We start from the raw sequence: 15752 nt of genomic DNA, 5'->3' as shown, positions 1-15752 counted from the left end.
CCCACTTTCCTCTGGGGCGTCTTCTGATGTTAACACATTCATAGTGAAACCACTGAGTAGGGCAGTCCTCATTTTCACACTTTATCATACGACCATACTCTGGTTCTTGGCACAGACACCATAAAGCAACTTCATTGTCACAAGTCTTGATGCTCTGGGAAGACACTTCACATGCTGAGCTTGGTGTTTTTTCTAACCTCCTCGATACAAGTTCTGGCAGCACAAATTTAAAGAAAAAATCCTCACACTTGCTGACTAGTTTCTGACAAAAGTCATCATCCCGTGACACAGTTGCCACTACACTATCAACAGATGTGTAGACAAACAGGTCACATGATTGCACATCATGTACATACATTTGAAGCTGGATCTGTGTATAGTATCTATGGCTGCGTTTTAATTCACCTTCCTCATTTAAACAAAAGTCTTTGTCCTTAATGTCTTGAATTTTTTTCTCTCTATGTTTATACGGGCACTTGATCTCTAACAGTCTGTTTGGGCAACAGGCACATTTTACTACCCCATCAACTGACACTGCAATAAATGGTTTCTGTTGATGAACCAGCAGACCTGCAGTCATGACATTCAAATACTGGTGGTTCCCCTTCTGCTGTTGAGCATACTCATGTCTTGCCTTTTCTTCATTGGTATTTCCCCATTTCACCGCCGCTTTGCCAGACAAATTGTAACATTTGCTTCCTGTTATAAGCCTAACCAGATTATCTGTGTTTGACGATTCCTTCATGACGAAAACATCATGGGCTTTCGTGCCAGTTATCCGCCCTTTTCTGTGCTCAAACCATAGTGGACAAACAGACTGTCCACGAGTCTCCTTCTCCAACATGTCCACCTGCTCCTTACTACATTTATAATGACTCCATATACGTCTCAATGACTCATTGTCAACAGGGAGAGTGCCATGTTCTCTGTTTAACCCTCTGAGCGACTGCATACACTCCTGAAACTCCCCACCTTCAGAAGCTGTTTCTGTTTCTTCAGAGTCAAGTTTCGGAATGGTGGTGAAGAACACTGCTTCTGGACAGACTTTCTGCAGGGACTGCAAAGTAGAAATATCTGGCAGTTGGTCCCTTCCAGAAGGTATCACCGAAGGCACTGGCTTACTCCTACTTCCATTCATCAGGGGTTGTAGCTCTGTAGCAGTCATTGGTTGAAGCTGAAACAATAATTATACAGCTGTAGAAATGTCATCTGCCCTTTAGCAATAATAGTTAATGTACTTCATAACAATAGATAATAAATAACTATTAGCAGCGCATGATATACACAATAATTTGTCTGTGAGTGATATTATCATCTGTGGCACATAACTAACAATAATGCATTATTAGCTAATAATATACATAATAATGAATCAGTTGGCAACAGCCTACAAACATTACGTTGGCAGTCATTTCTATTTATAAACAAAAAGGTTGATCCTAGACAAATATGCTTGAATATCGATTTCCAGTATATCTTGCATGTACTAATTAAGACTTGTGTCAAGCAACAAGTAAAAAAAACTAACAAAATACCTCTCTCCGAAAGGCTCTGTTCCATTTACAGGCATCACTTGTTGATGATTTGGATGTCAGACCTAAGCGCACTGCAGTGTCCATTTTGAAGAGGAGCGCTGCCACATGACTGCAGACTTCGCCAAGCCTGAAAATAGAAATAAATGTTTTTTTATATTTCTTTTTCCTCGTACAAAGTTTACGATATTTATTGTCTGAAAAGTGCAGATGTTAGCGCTTAGTGCACTTGCTTCTTAAATGAAGTTGGTTTATAAACAAGTAGATGTAAAAATAAATGAAAAATTATCATATCTTCAAGATTTACACTTGTACTTACCCGGCAACACATGTGCAATGAGCACAAAATACAGCCGAAGATTGTTTGTCTAAATACATCCATGGCTGATGTGGCTTCTCTGACACTCTTTGTGATGGAATAACCTTTGCACGAAGGGCACAGAATGGGACGTTGTCACCAATGTTGTGATACTCAACAACCTGAACATGACCACTGATCACAAACCTGCAATTGTACAAAATATATTTATTACAAATGTCATGAACAGTCTCAAAGCAGGTATAACACAGACAGTCAATAAAATATAAGAAAGGGTCATATAATCCCATAAGTAAGAAGGGAATGTTGGACAATTATTAACCTGTTCATGCCTTGCGTCCTGAAAAAAGGACATTGCAAACGGCGTAAACCCAGATGAGACGCCGCATGATGCAGCGTCTCATCTGGGTCTTCGCTGTTTGCTTAAATTAGTTTCTGAAAGAATTGTTCTAAATATAGAAATAAATATACTAGACATCCCTAATTATGGAAATAAATTGATCCAACTTAGAAGGATGGGAGAATCCACTAGGCTTAAATGGGTTAAACAGGTCTTATTCAAAGTATGTGCTTTACCCCACCCATTCAGTTGTTAAGGTTATAATTAGTACAAAACATTGCAAATGATTCTTAATTCACAAATATATTTCCGTAATGACGACAATACCTGTAAGCTTCTAGTGACTTGTATGCTTTCAACGACTCTCGGGTAAACGATCCCGGCGATTCAATTAGATATTCCCAGATGTCAATATAGTCGATTTCAGGCCACAGTGAAGGATCGTCTTTCCAACCATTCTTCAGACTGTACGGGTCAGGCAAGATGTTCTGACCATAATCATACATTAACTTTATAACATATCGTTGTTTGGCCTCTGGGTTCAATTTGTTTACGTAATCTGACAGCTGTATATCCGGTGATAATGGATCGATTGTTTTCAACGCCGTGTCAGCCATTTTTCATTGTTGTCTTTTTTGCCCACCAGCTTACTGCGCATGCGCGAGATGCGAGCCTTTTGTTTGTAAACATAATGACCCCTATTGGGGTTGTGAGCCATATGAAGTTTTAATGTAACTTTCTTTCTCTTGTGTTCATTGTTTTTTAATCTGTTTTATTTCATGTCATTGACAAAGTCATTTAGTTAGTAAATAGTTGATAATAATACAACATGGCTTTAGCTAAAAGACAGCTAGTCACCTCATGCATAAAGCCTATTTGATGATTATACTGATGTAAGCGTTTGTGTCACACATTGAACTTGCAGTTCTACTTCATGGGGCCTTCAGTGGACATATATTTGATATGAACAGTTTCCCGACCAAACATTTCGCTCAGTGGTACACTTTTGTTGATTTTGATGTTTGCCGAGTTCCTAAAACTTACATGTGTTGGTTGAGAACAAAACAATTACTAGTTAATTACCTTGATCTAAATTGTGTCCATTCTCTGATGAAATGTTATTTCTTCGGCCTACACACGTTTCTCAGTTCATTACTGTCATCTATCGAACATTATAGGTTGTTGTTTTTTTAATGCGAAGAAGGTGATTTATAACTAATAAGGATGACAATGTTTAACGTAAACCGTCCATTCACATGTTTACATGCGTGGTAATTCGAAACCTTGGATTTCATTGTGTCTTTAATATTCTGCTGCGTGTGACCATGACTTTTTGGAATCAAGTATCTCGATAAAGAAAGTATATGGTAACTATTTCATTACGTACAATGTTTGGTGTCATCATTTAACATACCCAGATCCAAATTTGTATTATAGGAGTATTAAACGCGTAAGCATGAGAAAGAAGCCACACAATCAATTTATAAATGTAATGTATTCGTATTGGAAAACACATGGCAATTATTTTAATGTCAGATATACAAATACGAGTGTCGCGAAAAATTATTTATAATATTGAGAACCAATAGCCAGTATACTAGTCAATGAATATAATACACAGATGGTTACATACATGAAGCACACGATTGCATATAGAGCATTTTTTTGGACTAGGCAGGTCATAAAGACTTTTTCTGACGTTTTGCCGATACCATTTGACTCACATCAATAGAACAAACCGAGAAGTATTATCTTCCTTTACATTTATGTGACAGGCATGTAAATTTGAAACAACAAACCCTCCAAACCGGATGTTTTCTAGTGACATAAAGGGACTGACCATCTATAGCAAAGTGACAGTGACAATAACAAGCTAGTTGTATGCATTCCAAGTCGCGTCTTTATTTACCATCAATATTAATAAAGCTGACAATTAAACATAACATGGGGTGATAAGGAGGCAATCGCATTTATTATCTGGATATAGAAAGGGTATTAAGGAAATAGTAAGAAATACTCATGTTTAAGTATTCAGGGGAGTGTTGTGTAATTATGGTCTGCTGTGATGCAAAATATTTTATCTTTGATATAGAGAAAACACAGTTGGTGCCGGAATGGCGAAACTTTATCAAATGATGCTAAGGAAAAGAAAATAACTTTAGCGAGTCCTATTTTTGAATGTGTGCAAACAATTTAACCTGTCTCATTCCCGGAACCTACCATGTATTCTATATATCCAGTTTAAAAAATCCAGTTTGAACGCTCCTAATCCGTGTATGCGTACTGCACAATGAAAATAATCGCCTTAGTATTTCCTTTATATCTTGTCATTTTTACATTGATACAATACTCCAAACGCTGAAAAAGTACTAGTTTAGTTTATTCGTCTTTATTTCAATTCAGATAATACAGAATGGGCTTTTCAAAAAGGCAGCTGCGTGATGGAGCGTCATTCATTTAAGTTTTTGAAGACCCACTCGGAAAGAGCAGTTCACTTTGAAGCAACGGTCCTGGATGGAGAACATTGTTCACAAATTGAATACATGGAATTGTCATTGATTTGTTAAGTTTTGATGATCATATTATACATAAACATCATGAATTAATTTTTTTGTGTGTTAATCGTATCTTTGCTAAAATAAATAAACACTCAAAGAAGTGTAACTAATTGTAATGAAATGGAAAGTAAAAGCATGCATTCTTTTTTAATAACATCCGTATATGAACAATGCACTTTGGAATCTACTATATATACTCAACATCTGATTACAATCGCAACATTTTTTCTGTTGGAAAAGTAGAGGAAAGTAAGAGGTACTTAAAATATAGAGCTGTGCCATTTTGTGTCACTCCTTGTTGACTTGTGATGGAAAATGTATTCGGTTATCACTGCAATAGGCTAATGTTATACTAAGAACAAGAATACAAGTAATTAAATAGCTAGTATTATTGAGACAAATAAAGTAATTATAGAACAATAAGATCGTACCTATGTGTTTTTAGCAAATTTGTATGCTCCCCCAAAAAATTTGGGGGTGAGCATACATGTATAGTAGCCGCTTCGTCCGTCCGTGTGTCCGTGCGTCCGTGCACAATTTTTGTCCGGGCTATTTCTCAGCAATTAATGACCGGAATTCAAGGAAACTTTATGGGAAGCTTCACTTCCAAGAGGAGATGTGCATATTGTAAGCCGGTTCTGGTCGGATGATTTTTCAATGAGTTATGGCCCTTTGAAATTTTCCATTAACTGTACATATAGTGCTATTCTTGTCCGGGCTATTTCTCAGCAACTTGTGACTGGAATTCAATGAAACTTTATGGGAAGCTTTACTACCAAGAGGACATGTGCATATTATCAGCCGGTTTTCGTCGGATGATTTTTCACAGACGTATTGCCCTCTGAAATTTTCCATTAACTGTACATATAGTGCAATTCTTGTCCGGGCGATTTCCCAGCAACTAATGACTGGAATTCAATGAAACTTTATGGGAAGCTTCACTACCAAGAGGAGATGTGCATATTATCAGCCGGTTTTAGTCGGATGAATTTTCACAGAGTTATGGCACTTTGAAATTTTCCATTGTACATATAGTGCAATTCTTGTCCGAGCTATTTCTCAGCAACAGAGTACGGGAATTCAATGAAACTTTATGGGAAGCTTAACTACCAACAGGAGATGTGCATATTAACAGCCGGTTATGGTCGGATGATTTTCACAGAGTTATAGGCCTTTGAAATTTTCTATAAACTGTACATATAGTGCAATTCTTGTCCGGGCTATTTCTCCCCAACTACTTACTGGAATTCAATGAAGCTTTATGGGAAGCTTAACTACCTTGAGGAGATGCGCATGTTATTTGTGGGTTCTGGTTAGATATTTATTTAGAGAGTTATGGCCCTTTGAAACTTTTAAGTTGCTAAACCATCCGTCGTATTATTTTGTCCAAAGTTATGACCCTCAAGACGTTTGCTTTTATCTGAATATATAGTGCAATATTGTGACAAAAACAAACTTTGGGGAGCATCACCCGTCCCTGCCGTTTTCTTGTTATAAATTTGATGTAAGAATCTTTTTTGCAAGATTTAAACCACATACCGAAACTGATGTAACCTTTTGATCTCATGCAAATGGGTATTTCTTGCTACTATGAACCTTGAATAAAAGTATTCCGATTTAAATAATAGTTAATAATAGAGTTTAAGAAAAAAAATATCATTTTATTTATACACACCAGAAGTTATTCACAGAGACATAAATTATCAAGTTTTTAATGTTTAATCTTTATTTTGCTCTGGCTCTATGTATAAACAAAATAAAAGATCCCATAAAGACCGAGATTCAAGTAGTTTAAAACGCAGGTGTTAACTAAATCTTGTTAAAAAAAGAAAGTATTGTAAATACATATCTCAATGTTAATCTCGTAAAGTTGTGAAACTTGATACTGTATTATTGAAAAGCCACGATAAAATTTCCAATGTATCATACAATTATTGTATTAATTTTAATTGACACTTTGACTTTATTCAGGATTGTATGTCCAAATTGCGTTCAGTTAATGACATACAAATTTCATTTTAAAAATGCATGATTTAGAGTTTAAATGTGTTTGACAATGGACAATGTTTTTAAAGTGAGGCTTAAATTTGAGTGTGTACTTATCTTACGTATGCTTTGAATTATGATTGAATTGGTTTTTCCTCTAATGTAACTACATTTAGTGTCAAGAAAATTGTATAATGAATTTTCTCCAGAACTCAAAATTGTGCACTGCGGATGATGTTATTGTCTTTTGGGACGATGGTAATTGAATAATGTTCCCGTGTTCATAGTAAAGCAAATCGATGTTTTTGCGAAGAGGCACAATATATTAAAGCGGGATTGTACGATTTTGTCAAATATTTTTTAATTTATATAAAATGTGTAAAAAAACTTATTAACCATATATTTCAATATAAATTACAATAAAAGTTAAGAAGAACATATGTCGAAATGAGCGAAATAAGCCAGATATTTAATTCTGAAATCAAAAATGTCTGTACAATCGAATTACCCAGCATGTAAATCATGCATGTACGATGTGAATCTAAATTTAGTTAACGGTTCATTTTAAATTCATGCAACGATATATATTCATACGACACACGAACACTAACTAAAACGACGAATTCTTCGGTTATTGTAGGAAAATATGTACGAAATATCTTCGTCACAATCGGCTCCGGGCGCTAATTTGCCTTTGCTACATTTTATGAAATTCGTCTTTAATGTATAATTTTTCTTGCCTATTTTGTGTTATTGTAACATATTTTATCAATATATTAAAATTTAACACATATACAAAATCGTATAATCTCGCTTTAAGGTTATTTAAAAGTTTATGTGTTACGAAATTAAATGATGCAAATATAAATGCAGTTTACGTTGTTTTTCGGAATAAATCTGTTTTTGAAATAAATATGGACACGGTTAAAATTTGTCAGTTGCATCTATTTTAACGTTACTATGCCTGTGAGAACAAAATCAGAACGCAATTATTGCTACACATATGATATGATACAAATTACAATAATGAAAATAAATATAAATATGATAATACAGATATGTTTAAATCGCTATTGTGTTGTTATTACCTAAACAGATATGTGATTTAACTATGTATTCGTTCTTAATGAATATATAATCCAAACAGTTCCTTTACATATTTAGATATAAATTTGAATAATTTCTTAAAGTGATATTATGGGCATTGTTCACTGTTGAATTGAGCTGAAAAGAATTAACAGGTCAAAAGAGTTAGTTAAAATGTGGTAACTGACCAATTATCTGCAACTCATCTTGCAACCAGTTGTTTATAAAAATATATATTGTATTCGATATTTTACATGACTGTACAGTCATCTAAACCGAGCGGAACTGTTTTTTTTTATTAGGATCGGAGTTAGTGTTCGTGTGTCGTATGAACGAATCTGCGCTAAAAGTAAATTAAGATTCACATCGTACATCATTTCTGTCGTCAGTTGTCAAAACGAAAGTACGGTTATTATTAAAATGCATTATTTTTCTCTTTCCGGGATATTGTTTTAGTATGTTGATGCTGCATTAACAAATATAAGTGTATATGAACTGAAAACACCAAACATAAACAACGGTTGCGATAGACACCTATAAACATAGCATATACTGTTAGATGCGCATAATATCACTTTAAGTAATACAACCTGTTTGGAGTATTATTTTGTTCAGCATGATGACTCAAAAATAAAATAAAATGAGACCTTGAGCGAAAAACAGCTCCCTGGCCTGAATGAACAATGTTACTTTTAAAGGTCACGTATCATATATACTTTTGTGAGCAATTCAATTTGTCCCAAACATAAGTTTGAACAATTGTCTAATACATATATTCAAGTCCCTACGACCGAATGACTTTTTAATAAAAAATCGGCAGCATTGATGAACACTTTCAGTCAGTTTGTCGACATAATCAGATCAGATCAGAGCCATAAGAATATGGTTAAGGTCTCACTCAATTGTCAAATGTCGAGTACATGTAGGTAGGCCCTAAACCATTTTTTCGGAGCTTAATATTACAAATATATATATGTATTTTACTTGAAATTAGTCTTTGTTATACGATCCCCATGGGGTGCATTAGAACTAGGTATGTGTTGTAATAGTCAAATAAAAAAAAATTGTCAAAAGAATTGTATACAATATATAAAACGGTTTTAAACCTGACTGTAAAGATGTGCAAAACAAAATGAAATTTGTCGCACTGACACATAACCGGGCTGCTAGGTCGAATAAAAATTTATCATGCATTAAAGTTTACGCAAAAGTGTTTTATTTCTACATAAAACGCAACAAAACTTAATTGAAAAACATTAAAACGTTTGACATTAAACAGAATCTTAACGTATTATGCTAAATAATTTCCATGTTGTGTCAAAGCTCTACATATTTTAACATAAACTTAAAAGGATCATACCTGTCCTCAAAGAATGAAATTAGCCGTTGCTAAAAATTCATTTTTAAATACGTTATAACTATGTCAAATGGCGTGTAATATATCGAGAATGATTGCTAAGTTCTGTCTCAATTCGGAACTTACTTTTCTAGGTTATAAATTAGTTTATATTTGCAAGACTCTTTTCTTGTCGGTGAGTATTCATTACATAATAGTCATTTCCGACGACGTTCAACGTCCCTAATAATTTAGAATCGATATCTAGTTAATCGGTGGAGAATCAAATTATCCGAGCCACGTATTACTAACATATGAATGTACCATAGATTTTATAAGTAATTTTCTTAGTCTACTGTTAACCTTCCACCAGACAAAACACTTAAATGTCAAAACGTCACATGATTTAGTCGTCTTGACCACTTCATCCGCACAAACAGCATATATACTACGATTAGGTCTTTAACAACCGCCAAACGACATTTGTTTTCGTTAATAAGATAAATGTACTAGTATATGATTCTCAAAATAATGATCTGTCGAGAGAAGCTTGGTGAATGTTTGTTGTTAAGAAGATTATATATTGAAATAAATAAATGTTGACTTGTTTCATTTCGCAGTTTTATTTTTTAAGGAGATGAATGTCATCTCGAAGAATAACAATTAACAAGTTAGAAGATTTATATCTGAATCAATAAAATATTGGATTTATAAAGAAAGTACTTGATGATTTACCGTGGTTAACTATGATACGACAAATAGTTAAACTTATCTAAATCAAAAAAGAATAAAAGAAGCAAGTTCTAATGAGAAAATATAAAATGCTTGTCCTCACTTATTTATCTAAAAACATAATTTGTTGTAAGTTTGTTTGTTTTTATTTTGAAAGTAAAACCCAAGAGAGATGTCGTGGCTGATACAATTTGGAAACATATTATTAGCAGTATCTTTTGTAAATAACATACTGTGGGCCGTTACATTGGTCGGAGCTCTGGCATCGATTTCGTGCCAAAGATGGTTAATCCTTAGTGGAGAGAACACTACAGTATGTGATAGCAACGGAATGTGAAGCAATACTGGCCACTTGTGTAATCGAGGACGTCGGTTCTGTGTAGTTGCTTTGTGCAGGACTAGAGGACAAGATTAGATTCTTTCAATGGGGAAAAAAACACAAACAACCGAGAAGATAAGTACAGTTGAATGTGTTGGGCATCAGAATAACGTTAATATTAAGAGCAAATTAAATTTTATGTGTAATACTTTTTCAGGTACGGATCTAGAACATGCGATGCATGCGGGGTGCAGTAACATTGGATGGAACATATCCATTGTTTTTTCGCTTCTGCAGCAGATGTACCCTTCTATTTCATCGACAGACATCTATTTTGGTGATTCGTCTTGCAGAGGATCTTTAAGTCGTAACGTTCTTCAGTATACATTTGGATTTCAGGACTGTTTAACGAACGAAAAGGTACAATCATCTTGCTTAAATGCTCTAATGTCAATTTTTAACTTTAATTGTAAATGCTTCCGTAACTTTTGGATCAACATGTTTTCAGTTTTTATATAATTGTAACATAGTCATTTAATCATAATGACTGCCTTAAATAAAAGACCAGCGTATGTTCACAGAAACTTCTTTCCTGATTATGTGTGGATCTTCATGGTGCTTATATTCCTTTTAGATATCCAATGATACCATCATATATGAAAACAAACTTGTATATGCCACTCTTGACACACTAAATCCACACATAATCCGGAACCACGTATGGACATATACAATTGAGTGTGACGTCATACGTCGCGAGGCAACGTCTTATCACATCCATCATGACGTAAACACGCACCATTCTTCCGTCGTAGTGCATAACAACATTAACCTTGGGTTTTATTCGGATCCAAGCTTTACACGAGAAATACCCGGAAATCCATTGCACGCCAGCGTTGGTGGTACCATTTACGTTAAAGTGTATACTACAGTTAATGATTGGTCTATAAAGATGCGTCTCCACTCCTGCTATACGAAACCTTGGCAAAACTCAAACTCAACGTCTGACTACATGTTGATTAATGACGGGTAAATGTTAATATATATTAATTTACGCAAATGATTTGTGTAATGCATATCCGATGCATGATAATCGAATATATAGGATCTAGCTATTATAATTTCCTTTAATTGTCCATTCACAGATAACAATTATGTGTTTATACGACAAACATCAATATATTACGCATTGATTAATGTACAGTTTACAAGTTAGTAATGTTTAAAGTTGTTCATATATATTTTGAAGCTGTGAAGTTGACGGCAACACACACATCATGTCCCAGTCTACACATGAGACTACATTCATGTTTCAAGACTTCGAATATACTGGAAATCCGGAGGGACTAGACGTATATTGCAACGCTACCTTTTGCCAAGCGTCTGACTTCACTCCGACTTGTTTGCAAGCTTGTAATCTACAACACTAGAACGATCATGTATTTGTTTATACTGTGCCGTTAAATTCAATGAAATTTTAACTGTAAGCAAACTGTGTAAGTGTTCTATTCTAAAAAAGTCACTTTAAAATGTCAGCACTCAAATCAAATCCCAAATCAAATGCATGTACTTTATATCAAACGGAGTATATTTTCTTCTATCGTTGTATTTTATAAAAAAATACACATGTTGTGTTTTTTCTGTAAAAGTTTTGATGAAATCGTGAACAATCGACCCTGAGTTAGCTGTACAATGTGACATTCAAACAGAGAGAAAAAGAAAATTTTACATTTATTTGTCAAAACTATTTGAGAATTTTATAACAATCATTTATTCAGGATGAAATCATATCAATCTTAGGGTAATTTTAACTTTTACATTGCTTTGTTAAGCGCGCGATGAGCTCGGTATTCATGAAAAACAAACGACATGCTGACGAAACATTTTTCTCAAACGAACCTATTTAAGCCAATAACATTGCTTCATTTCATAATACAATAAATTTGGACAGATCTATGATGCCGGGAAAATGTGAAATCAAAAATAAGCAATCCGTAATCTGTTTACATCATCCTGGTATAGCACATTCGTAGCTTTTTAATGAAACATAAAAACAGTTTGAATTTGAAATGAACTCAAACAAAACAATGAAAACAGTGATGTTTTTAAGTATAGGAACTATGTACGTATATTCAGCATTGTTCATTGTCATTCTTTATGGTTCAAATCTCGTGCGCTCCTAAAAGCGATGAGAACAACGCCGTGCTTCGAAGCACGACCGAAGCCAATCTCGCGTTCGCTCGTAAATATTGGGATTATTCAAATTCTTTTTTACATGAAACAATATCATAACACGGCCATCGTGTATCCCATGTATTCAATTTTGTTTTTAATGACATATACCATAACTGTTCCTTTAATATGAAAGTCATAACAAGAAGTTCAAGAACTGGTTCTTAGTTAACGATAGCATGGTAAAAAATGAAATGAATTATCGTACCTTTTCGACTTTTGGGGAAGTGCATCTTAATAAACATTCGATCACTCTTCCAGTTATAATGAAGCTTGAAGTGATCGTATTACATAATCTCTAATCCGTTATGAATTGTTTATTCATTTTTTTCAAATCCATTTTCATACATACATTTGGCTTAATTAAGTTGTTGCAATGACATGAAGTTGGCGTTATTGCAAAACAAACATGCTTTATCTTGCATAGTTTTGATTGGTTGTCCACTCGCACTCACTTGCGTGATTAAATAGATACATACACAATATGAATAGCTTCCTGAAAGTTTAGTAGAGCTCGATTGGTCATTGTCGGCTCGGGTACTACTTAAATGTACCCCGGGTACTCTTAAGTATGCTTAATTATAACTCTAAGTTGGTCGTTGTCGGCAATTTTTTGTAATCAATTATGTTTATATTTATGTCAATATTCTGTTAAATAGCCTTAATATTATCGAAACTGCTGCTCAAAAAGCTTGTTGATGAAGTTTGTTTCGAAGAAAATTTTGTTTCGTATTCCGTAGCACGTTTTAGGACATCGGGTTTTGGGCTGAATAATACTTGGGTACAGTCTAAATCGGCCGGGTATGTGTTAGCATATTTTCCATTCCCGGTGTACATTTAAGAATACCAAGGAGTACCCGGGGTACATTTAAGAAGTTCCAAAGCCGACAATGACGAATCGAGCTTTAGTAGGTTTCAACTAATATTTCCTATGCATTTCGAAAACTCCGGTTGTACCTACTAAATAATTAGAGGATAGCTACTAAACATTTAGTACTTACCTACTTACTTAATTTGAGTTTTCACTCGGATACTATACTGAGGAATGTATTTAGAACACAACAGAACAGAACAAATCTTTTTTTATGTTTCACAGGTCACATAAAACAATGAACATACATGTATCGTGACAACAGGTGAGCATATCTAAATTATGTAATAGCATAGTTTCATAAAACATTGTGAAATCCGTCAGAGAAAAAAAATTAAGAAATATATATATATATATAAAGCATAAAAAGAGCTGGTCCATGAGTTGAAGCATATATCCAGCTACAGGTTCAGAGTATTCCGCAGGTCCAAACACGTATCACAAACTCTATCGAAGATGGAATGATGACGAGGTTGGTGGAACAATCGTGCGTAAATGCCACTTTGATGACATTTTAACATAGCTTTTCCCTAATATGTCAAATATCTAGTGCCATTGCTATCATCTTTACGATCAAATCCTTACGTTCAATGTACGCTATATAGAAATTTTCATAAATTTTACTTAAAAATGCCTACTTTCGCTTTTGTTGTGGTACGGAAAGCTTCTCGATCGGCTCACTTTTCTGGCACGGGAAGCCTAGTCGTCGATTGATACTGGCATGGGAACACTCTCGTTTACATTTCTTGTTAATAAACGTCCATGAATGAACAATTATTGCAATTTAGATCAAACTAAACCGCTTGATATATCAAAGTTCTCTTCTCGAGTGGATATGACTTATTATAGGCTGGACTTTAATAAAATTGAATCTTGTATTGTGCCCTTTTTTAGCTTTAAACGCGGGGCCTTAATTATTGTGCACACGAAACTGCGTAGGAGTAATTTTAAATATAGCTCTTCACATGTCTGGCACTCTCTCATCGAAAGAAAGTTAGAGGAGGGTAGCCAAGGGAATAAATTATTAAATCTTTTATTTCGTTTAATGCTGGAAGTAAGAGTTCATATTTAACTATACTAAAAGGTATTAAAATACTCCGATATAGATAATGTTTTGTCTATTGCCCACTCTTATACAACAATGATAGTGTTTACAAATGTGTGTATCCTTCAGTGGGCCCGCATGCGGTAAGGGTAGTCCATATTAACGTACTCCCAGAGCCTTTGAAAAATTTTGTCCATGGACTAACTTACCACAAATCGAAACAAAATTCATGCGTATTATTGAAAAAATGAGGTAAAATGCCCGGAAGTAGTAGAATGTTGGCAGACGAAATAGATCAGATAATTAACATCAATTTTTCTTATTCTTGAAACTTGAAACTTGAGCATTTGATTGAACGCCTATTTCTACGTATAAAACATATTCAATGGCGTTGTACAGTAGAAATTTAAAAAAAATCTAAACACAAATTAAAAACATACACAGGTACATCACGTATTACCTTAAAAATATGCAAAAAAGTCACCGAACAAGTATGTCTTAAGTCGTTTTTTGAAAGTGTCTATTGAAGTACATTGTCTTAAACTCAAAGGTAGGTTGTTCCGTAGTTTTGGACCTACAGTGCTGAAGCTTCTATCACTGAATGATCTTTTCTTGTTGAAAGGTACATTGAAACAGCCTATTGATGATGCTGATGATCTAAGATTGCGTTTAGAAATCGGCGTGGATAGAAGTTCGGTCAAATAGGCAGGGGAATTACCAGTTGAACAGTTAAACATGTATGTAAGAATTTTGAATTCGATTCTAGCCTTGATTGGCAGCCAGGGCAGGTCATGGAGTGATTGTTTTGAAGTGTCACTTTTTCTACGGCTCAAAACCAATTTTGCACACATATTTTGAATACGCTGTAATTTTGCCAATTCACTCTGGGAGATGCCGTACAAAATAACGTTGCAATAGTCCAAATGGGAAATGACTAAAGAAAGAACTAGGGTTTCTGTGGCGTCTTGTGTTAAGTATTTACGAATGCTTTTTATTTTGAAATAATTCAACATTGCAGTGGATCGTTTCAATAAGATATCGTGTCGTAAATATTACGTTATCGTAACTCGGGTAGTTGCGATTGGATTTACGATTATCGTAAACCGTTTCAATGGTTGTCGGCTCTTTCGGCCCCAAGCTCTTTCGGCCCCGGTTTTTTCAGGCTCTTTCGGCCCCAATTTCAGGCTCTTTCGGCCCAGGTACCAGGCTTTTTCGGCCCCATTTTTAATTTGAATTAATCGTTGCAAATATGTTGGTCGAAACTCTTTAAAACTATGGAATATTGTTTATTACAGTAGTATATTATCTTTATTGAGGATTAATGCATTTGAAAAAAGATTCTCTTTGTCTTTTGCTTCAGGTATATCGTCGTCGAAATGAGAAGAATAGGTACAAG

The 15752-nt window shown here is 34.6% G+C and overlaps 1 protein-coding gene across 47 annotated transcripts in view; it reads left to right on the top strand.

Annotated features, from left to right (window-relative positions):
* The window catches only part of LOC127877382 (sushi, von Willebrand factor type A, EGF and pentraxin domain-containing protein 1-like), a 117408-nt gene that overhangs the window by 22378 nt on the left and 79278 nt on the right, over nucleotides 1-15752 (top strand). The window lies entirely within an intron of this gene.

Source organism: Dreissena polymorpha, chromosome 4 (genome assembly GCF_020536995.1).
Source record: "Dreissena polymorpha isolate Duluth1 chromosome 4, UMN_Dpol_1.0, whole genome shotgun sequence".
Taxonomy (NCBI): domain Eukaryota; kingdom Metazoa; phylum Mollusca; class Bivalvia; order Myida; family Dreissenidae; genus Dreissena; species Dreissena polymorpha.
This window is presented reverse-complemented; position numbering and strand designations above follow the sequence as displayed.